Raw genomic sequence first — 8569 nt, forward strand, 5'->3', positions numbered from 1 at the left:
TCTGTTTGCTTTTTTGACTGCCTTTGCACATTGAGTGGATGTTTTCAGAAAACTATCCACAATGACTCCAAGATCTCTTTCTTGAATGGTAACAGCAAATTTAGACCCCCTCATTTTATATGTATAGTTGGGATTATGTTTTCCAATGTGCATTACTTTGCATTTATCAACACTGAATTTCATCTGCCATTTTGTTGCTCAGTCACACAGTTTTGAGAGATCCTTTTGTAGCTCTTTGCAATCTGCCTGGGACTTAACTATCTTGAGTAGTTTTGTATCATCTGCAGATTTTGCCATCTCACTGTTTACCCTTTGTCAGGGTTCCTTCCCCACTCTGAACTCTAGGATACAGGTGTGGGGACCTGCATGAAAGGCCCTCTAAGCGTATTCTTACCAGCTTAGGTTAAAAACTTCCCCAAGGTACAAACTTTGCCTTGTCCTTGAACAGTATGCTGCCACCACCAAGCGTTTTAAACAAAGAACAGGGAAAGAGACCGTTTGGAGACGTCTTCCCCCAAAATATCCCCCCAAGCCCTACACACCCCCTTTCCTGGGGAAGCTTGAGAATAATATCCTAACCAATTGGTTACAAAATCATCAAAGACCCAAACCCCTGGATCTTGGAACAATGGAAAAATCAGTCAGGTTCTTAAAAGAAGGATTTTATTTAAAAAAAAAAAAGCAAAAATCATCTCTGTAAAATCAGGATGGAAAATACTTTACAGGGTATTCCGATTCAAAACACAGAGGATCCCCCTCTGGGCAAAACCTTAAAGTTACAGAAAACAGGAATAAACCTCCCTCTTAACACAGGGAAAATTCATATAAAACAAAAGATAAACTAATCCGCCTTGCCTGGCTTACCTCTACTGGTTGCAATAGTGGAGACTTGGATTAGAATGGGTTGGAGAAGATGGATTTCTGTCTGGCCTCTCTCAGTCCCAAGAGAGAACGACCACGTAAACAAAGAGCATAAACAAAAGTCTTACCCTCTCCCAAGATTTGAAAGTATCTTGTCCCCTTATTGGTCCTTTGGGTCAGGTGCCAGCCAGGTTAGCTAAGCTTCTTAACCCTTTAACAGGTAACAGGATGTTGCCTCTGGCCAGGAGGGATTTTATAGCACGGTATACAGAGAGGTGGTTACCCTTCCCTTTATATTTATGACACCCCTTTTTCCAGATCATTTATGAATATGTTGAATAGGACTGGAGCTAGTATAGACCTCTGGGGGACACCACTATTTACCGCTCCATTCTGAAAACTGACCATTTATTCCTACCCTTTGTTTCCTATCTTTTAACCAGTTACCGATCCATGAGAGAACCTTCCCTCTTATCCCATGACTGCTTATTTTGCTTAAGAGCCTTTGGCGAGGGACCTTGTCAAAGGCTTTCTGAAAATCTAAATACACTATATCCACTGGATCCCCTTTGTCCACATGCTTGTTGAGCCCCTCAAAGAATTCTAGTAGATTGGTGAGGCATGCTTTCCCTTTACAAAAAAACACGTTGACTCTTACCCAAGAAATTATGTTCATCTATGTGTCTGACAATTTTGTTCTTTACTATAGTTTCCACCAGTTTTCCTGGTACTGAAGTCAGGTTTACCGGCCTGTAATTGCTGGGGTCACCTCTGGAGCCCTTTTTAAAAATTGGTGTCACATTAGCTATCCTCCAGTCATTTGGTACAGAAGCTGATTTAAATGATAGGTTACAGACTACAGTTAGTAGTCCTGTTTCAGAGTAGCGGCCGTGTTAGTCTGTATTCGCAAAAAGAAAAGGAGTACTTGTGGCATCTTAGAGACTAACACATTTATTTGAGCATAAGCTTTCGTGAGCTACAGTTCACTTCATCGGGTGCATTCAGTGGAAAATACAGTGGGGAGATTTATATACATAGAGAACATGAAACAATGGGTGTTACCAAACACACTGTAACGAGAGTGATCACTTAAGGTGAGCTAGTACCAGCAGGAGAGCGGGGGGGGGGGGGGGGGGGGGGAGGAGGAGAACCTGTAGTCCTGCAATTTCACATTTGAGTTCCTTCAGAACTCTTGTGTGAATACCATCTGGTCCTGGTGACTTATTACTGTTTAGTTTATCAATTTGTTTCAAAACCTCCTCTAGTGACACCTCAATCTGGGACAGTTCCTCAGATTTGTCACCTAAAAAGAATGGCTCAGGTTTGGGAATCACATCCTCAACTGTGAAGACCGATGCAAAGAATTCATTTAGTTTCTCTGCAATGGCCTTATTATCCTTGAGTGCTCCTTTAGCATCTCAAGCATCCAGTGGCCTCACTGGTTGTTTAGCAGGCTTCCTGCTTCTGATGTACTTTAAAAAATTTTTGCTATTACTTTTTGAGTCTTTGGCTAACTGTTCTTCAAATTCTTTTTTGGCCTTCCTAACTATATTTTTACACTTCATTTGCCAGAGTTTATGCTCCTTTCTATTTTCCTCACTAGGATTTAACTTCCACTTTTTAAAGGATGCCTTTTTGCCTCTCACTGCTTATTTTACTTTGTTGTTTAGCCACAGTAGCTCTTTTTTGGTTCTCTTACTATGTTTTTTAATTTGGGGTATACATTTAAGTTGAGCCTCTATTATGGTGTCTTTAAAAAGTTTCCATGCAGCTTGTAGGGATTTTACTTTTGGTGCTGTACCTTTTAATTTCTGTTTCACTAACCTCCTCGTTTTTGTGTAGTTCCCCTTTCTGAAATTAAATGCTACAGTGTTGGGCCACTGCGGTGTTTTCCCTGCCACAGGGATGTTAATATTTAATAATATTGTGGTCACTATTACCAAGCGGTCCAGCTATATTCACCTCTTGGACCTGATCCTGTGCTCTACTTAGGACTAAATCAAGAATTGCCTCTCCTCTTGTGGGTTCCAGGATTAGCTGCTCCAAGAAGCAGTCATTTAAGGTGTCAAGAAACTTTATCTCTGCATCCAATCCTGAGGTGATATGTACCCAGTCACTATGAGGATAGTTGAAATCCCCCATTATTATTGATTTTTTTATTTTAATTGCCTCTCTAATCTCCCTGAGCATTTCACAGTCACTATCACCATCCTGGTCAGGTGGTCAGTAATATATCCCTACTGCTATATTCTTCTTATTTTATTAATTACATTTATTAATTAAATAAAACTGCCTTAAATGTTCTGGATACATAAGAAAAAAATAAATTTATCAAAACATGTCTTGCATTTAAAATTAACTGATTTATTCACCAAAGGAAGTATTATCTGTTGTTAGTGAATTGAACAGATTGTTTTTGGTCACCATGTCTTTCAAGATTTTAGATCTAGTTTTCATCTCCTCATATCTCATTTTTATCTGTAGACTGGGAGAGGAAAACAAGCTTTCCTGTTTTTTTTATGTCTCAGTCAGTTTCACGACTTTGAATGAACTAGTCATTAAACTGAACTAGTTGAATAAAGTAAAGTGAGGGAAATATTCTCCATGTACTGCAGAAGAGGCTACTGCTGTCCAAAGCTGGTTTAGCACATCAATAAACTTTGTTCCAAGTACTTAGCCAGGGTCTCCCCCAGTTCAGTGACTAGACTGACTTTAGAACTTTGGCAGCAAACTTGTTGCTTGAATGTTATTTTTTATTTAATTTATATGATGTTAATAGACTATAGAAAGTTTAGACCTTAATATAGGTTGTAATAATTTCATTTCAAATAGGTTTATTTTAAAAAAGAATAATGTAATTAAATAAAAATCCAGTATTTTTTAAAAATAGCATTTTTGTGTGCTGCATGTGTGGGACCAACAAGCAGCCCCCCAGGTAAGGCGGAGGATGATTCTCCCCACCTTCAGGCATGGTTGCAAGATGTTTTGGGTTAACCTACCTGCCTTTCAGCTCTGAACAAACAGGTGCATACTGTGCAAATAAGAGTCTGAAAATCTGGCTCAAAACCAAAATTTGCAAAAGTGGCCCCTGAGTTTTGGTATTCTAATGTTTGGTACGAAACTTGAAATGCTTGAATGTGACTATAGTCAGGTGGTGGCACCATTATAGAGATGAGTGGAGACTAGTTCACTGTTCAACAGTCAGTTTTTCTAAGTGCAAAATCCACAAAATCCATGTGCAGATTCAGATTTTCTTTACAAAACTTGACATCTTCAGCAGGATCTCGAGTAGCATTAATGGTCTAAACTTGAGGTCATTTGAGACAGGGGTTCCTAACATACAGCACCCCTAAAATAATCATGTGACATCAAAATGTTACAGTTCTTATCACTTTTTTTTGTCCACACTTGAGGTTCAAACTCCAGGTCTGATCCTTTCCAAATTGGAAAGTCGCCAATAATACACTGCATCCACTGCCCCTATGAGGAAGCAACAGGGTAAAAGTTGGACTTCCATTGGGGCCCAAGCCACGCTGAGGAGCCAGTGAAAGTCATTTGCATGGGAACCGGAAGATGACTGGGGCTCTAAGCCAGAGGGTTCGTGGACAACCTGACATCAGAGTCAGTGAGTGGCTGAAGGTGGCATGCTATGGCCATTGAACCTGCCCAGCACACAGGCACTGCATGAGTCCTGCCCTTCACAGCTCTCTGAGGATGTGTGTTGTGCACATTAGTTGCTCTCTGCCTCTGTTCTGCAGGGGCTCATTCTAGAAGTTTTGCTCTGACAGCAAAGCTTCTGGGTTAAGAGACGATATTTCAAAGTGCTCTAAAGTGCCCCCCACACTCCCAGATTTTGCATTACATGTTTGGCCAAGGCAAACAGCAACAATTAGAGGACGGATGAAAGATTCTAGGAAGCAGAAGCATTCAGGGGCTGTAATTATGCCTTGTGCTCCTTCCTCATTTCCTGAACAATGGGACTGAGTGTGATCAAAGAAAACCAAGTAGCTGCGACTCATCAAAGTTGGCATGATCACAGGGATTGTTGAGCAACAGAAAATGTACCCAGAATAGAGAGCCCTATTGTAACTGACGCAAAGTCAACATTGACTATAATGTGGCACCTGGGTACTGTCCTCAGCCCAAACAGTAACTTATGTTTGTCATGAAAAGTAAACACAAAATAATTTGCTGCTTTCTACAATAATTAATTCAATCTACTCAAAGCAAAGGGTCATGCCTCTGCATGGCCCCCTCAGAGTGTTGGAGCTTCTGGGAGAAAGGGTTTGAACGAAATGTTAGACTAGAACAATGTTAGTGATGTGGAATGCACGCAGGTACTTGGGCATTGCAACGCTGAGTGTCACTGTGCCTACACAATCACAGGAATGACAAAGCCTGGGTTAGGTGCTCAAGCTCCTTATATAATCAATGAGGAGAGAGAGGCACCAGAGAAGGTGATCCACAAAGCCAACACACTAGGCAGGGAGCTGCCTAAGCTAGCCAACCACAGGGGGCATCCCTCAAAGATAGGTGCTTACTTCCGGGTGGCAGGGAGGCATCTAGGTCTGCTAGTGAGCCATGAACCAGGGGAAGAAAGGAATCTAGCTGTCTATGTTGCATGCAGGGCCTGAAACAAATGGCTGGGGGTGGGGAGAAGCTTTCCCTTGCAATAATTAGCCCAGGGGATGGGGCATTCAGCCAGGATTACACCCAGTTCAAGTCTCCCTTCCTCCTGAGGTGGGGAAGGGGTTTGAACAAGGGTCTGACCACTTGGCTACAGAATGATTTTAACTTTCTCTGGCCCAGTTAATATCGATTTATTCAATTGTTTAATTAAAGTGGAACAACTTCAATAGGTGAGATTGAGAGAGATCCATATTGGACTACCCCGTAGAGCCGTGTGGGCACTCACCTGAGGGGGCAGATCACTGCTCAAATCCTTTTGCTTCATCAGGAGGAGGGGGGACTTGCCCTAGGGTCTCCCACGTGCAGGATGAGCGCCCTAGTCATTAAGCGAAGGGTTTTAAGGAAGGGCCTCCCACAGCAGCCTTGCCCTGCAACCTTAACTCTGCCCTTTGCCTATTAATGGCCTTGTCTTCACTAGATTTTACCTTGTGTTAGTTACCATGTAGCATTAGCAAACATGACATAAGAACACCTCCTGTTACCTATGTCTGGGCTGCCTGGCCTCGACCACTTCACCACTCTGCACAAAGCTGCCCTGTGTTCCCACTCCTTGTCCTAAGGATCTCTCTGGAACATCTGCCCTTCAGTGCACTGGCACTCCCACTGTTACAATGTACCCATGGTCACAGACCATTGTGCTCCTCTCTTTGCACAACCCACATAGGTCAGCCCAGACCTGCAGGGGCCAGGCCTTTTAGGTGCAGATGCCCCACTTTTCACATTGCAGCAAGACCACCTACTGCAAGCAATCCCTGACCAATCACTGCAGCCATCCCTAGAGCAGCAGGGGGCGTTTGGAACGGCTGCAGCGAGAATATGCCCGGGGGGCCCCACATCAAGGGCACATTTCCTCTGCCTTGTTACAGGGCAGTGCATGCAGGAGTCCACCTGCAGTACATTCCCTGTGGCTCGGGACAAAGTGAAGGTTGCAGTGCAGGGCTGATGTACCAGGTGTGACGAAGTTGGGGATTTTTGTAGTGTTTTACATGAATAGTGTGTGTGCCTCAGTTTCCCTTTGTGCTGCATATTTAACAAGGTGGTGGGAGAGGGTTTGTTGTTGCAGAGGACCAGGTGTGACCTCACCTAGCAGCTGGGACCCCAGCAGCCAGTTCTGGCCAGTGGGAAGACAATGGGCTGAGGAGAAAGGACTCCAGTGACCTCACCAACCAGGTCCAGCAGAGGAGGAGAGAGGGCCCCAGCGACTTGTTTACCTGGGATGGAAGACAAAGGACAGGGGAGGAGTGGTTGGGGCCAGTGATATAGCATGCCTTGGCTGGAAGGAGGAGGCTTCTGGACTGGAGAGAGAGCAGCCAGAGCCCACCTGGAGCCTTGACAGACCTAGATGTACTGTGCTGAAGGAGGCTAGGCCTGAGGGCCCGGAGAGTTTCCTGTGCCTTGTTCAGACATTCAATAAGCCCTTCTGTTTTACGCTGGCTGAGAGTCACTCCGGTCTAGAGATCATGGTTGCATTATTCCCTCTGGGTGTGGAGGCCTCAGGGGTTCAGAGTGAGTGGACTCCCCAAGGGGGCCCACGGCGAGAGACAGGCGTGCTTAGGGTTCAGAGAGGCATGGTTCCAGGAGGCGGCGGGGCCTACAGTTTAACCCCCGAGACAAAGTGGAACCCCCAGAAGGGCTGTCCCTCTGAAGGGGGTTCCTCCCAGGGACGTATGGAGCCGAGAGAGAGCATGAGTCTGTGACATCAGGACTCAGTGTCCCCTGGGTTTCAGTGGGTTCCGGCTGGGTGCATTTGACATTCCAGACAGGTATGAGATGCTGCTAGACAACTCTAACTCTGCATTAATGAAGTTTGGGCCAGTGAATTTTCAGAGGTGCTGAGCACCCAGCTCTCCCATTGGTTTCAGCTACTCAACACCTCCAAAAATCAGGCCCACGATTTTTCAAGAGGGGCAGGCGAAACCTGAGACTGTAAATCCAGCAACCGCCTCTGTTGCCTAAGGAGGTGGAGCAGCCCAGTTGTGCTCATTGTAACCACACAAGCCACTTCTGGACCTCTTCTCCCTCCATTTAGCATCTGCTCTAGTTCGAACAGAAATTCATTCAGGGGAGTTACGTGACCTATGTAATGCAGCAGGTCAGACTATATGAGCACAGTGGTCCCTTCTGGGCATAGAATCTATTAATATGTTGTGCCTTGTTCTAGATGGTAATGAATGCTTCAGGGCAGGGACTGTGTCTTCCGTGTGCCTGTTCATAGCCCAGCCCCATGTTCTCTAATGTTTTCATAGCATGGGCTATGTTTTAGTAGAGTCTCCCAGGGACCTCCCTGCCAGGGCCCATTCGGTGACTCCCTGTGGCAAGGGATTACTCTGGTAGAAAAAAGAACAGGAGGACTTGTGGCACCTTAGAGACTAACAAATTTATTTGAGCACAAGCTTTCTTGAGCTACAGCTCACTTCATCGGATGCTGTAGTTCACAAACGCTTATGCTCAAATAAATTTGTTAGTCTCTAAGGTGCCACAAGTCCTCTGGTTCTTTTTGCGGATACAGACTAACAAGGCTCCTCCCCTGGCCGGAAAGTGCCACCTGCCTCCTCCCCCGGCCGGACCGTGCCACCTGCCTCCTCCGCTGGCCAGACCGTGCCACCTGCCACCTCCGCTGGCCGGACCGTGCCACCTGCCTCCTCCCCCGGCCGGACCGTGCCACCTGCCTCCTCCCCCGGCCGGACCGTGCCACGTGCCACCTGCCTCCTCCCCCGGCCGGACCGTGCCACCTGCCTCCTCCCCTGGCCGGACCGTGCCACCTGCCACCTCCGCTGGCCGGACCGTGCCACCTGCCTCCTCCCCCGGCCGGACCGTGCCACCTGCCTCCTCCCCCGGCCGGACCGTGCCACCTCCGCTGGCCGGACCGTGCCACCTGCCTCCTCCCCCGGCCAGACCGTGCCACCTGCCTCCTCCCCCGGCCGGACCGTGCCACCTGCCACCTCCCCCGGCCGGACCGTGCCACCTGCCTCCTCCCCCGGCCGGACCGTGCCACCTGCCTCCTCCCCTGGCCGGACCG

Source organism: Chelonia mydas, chromosome 23 (assembly GCF_015237465.2).
Source record: "Chelonia mydas isolate rCheMyd1 chromosome 23, rCheMyd1.pri.v2, whole genome shotgun sequence".
NCBI lineage: Eukaryota > Metazoa > Chordata > Testudines > Cheloniidae > Chelonia > Chelonia mydas.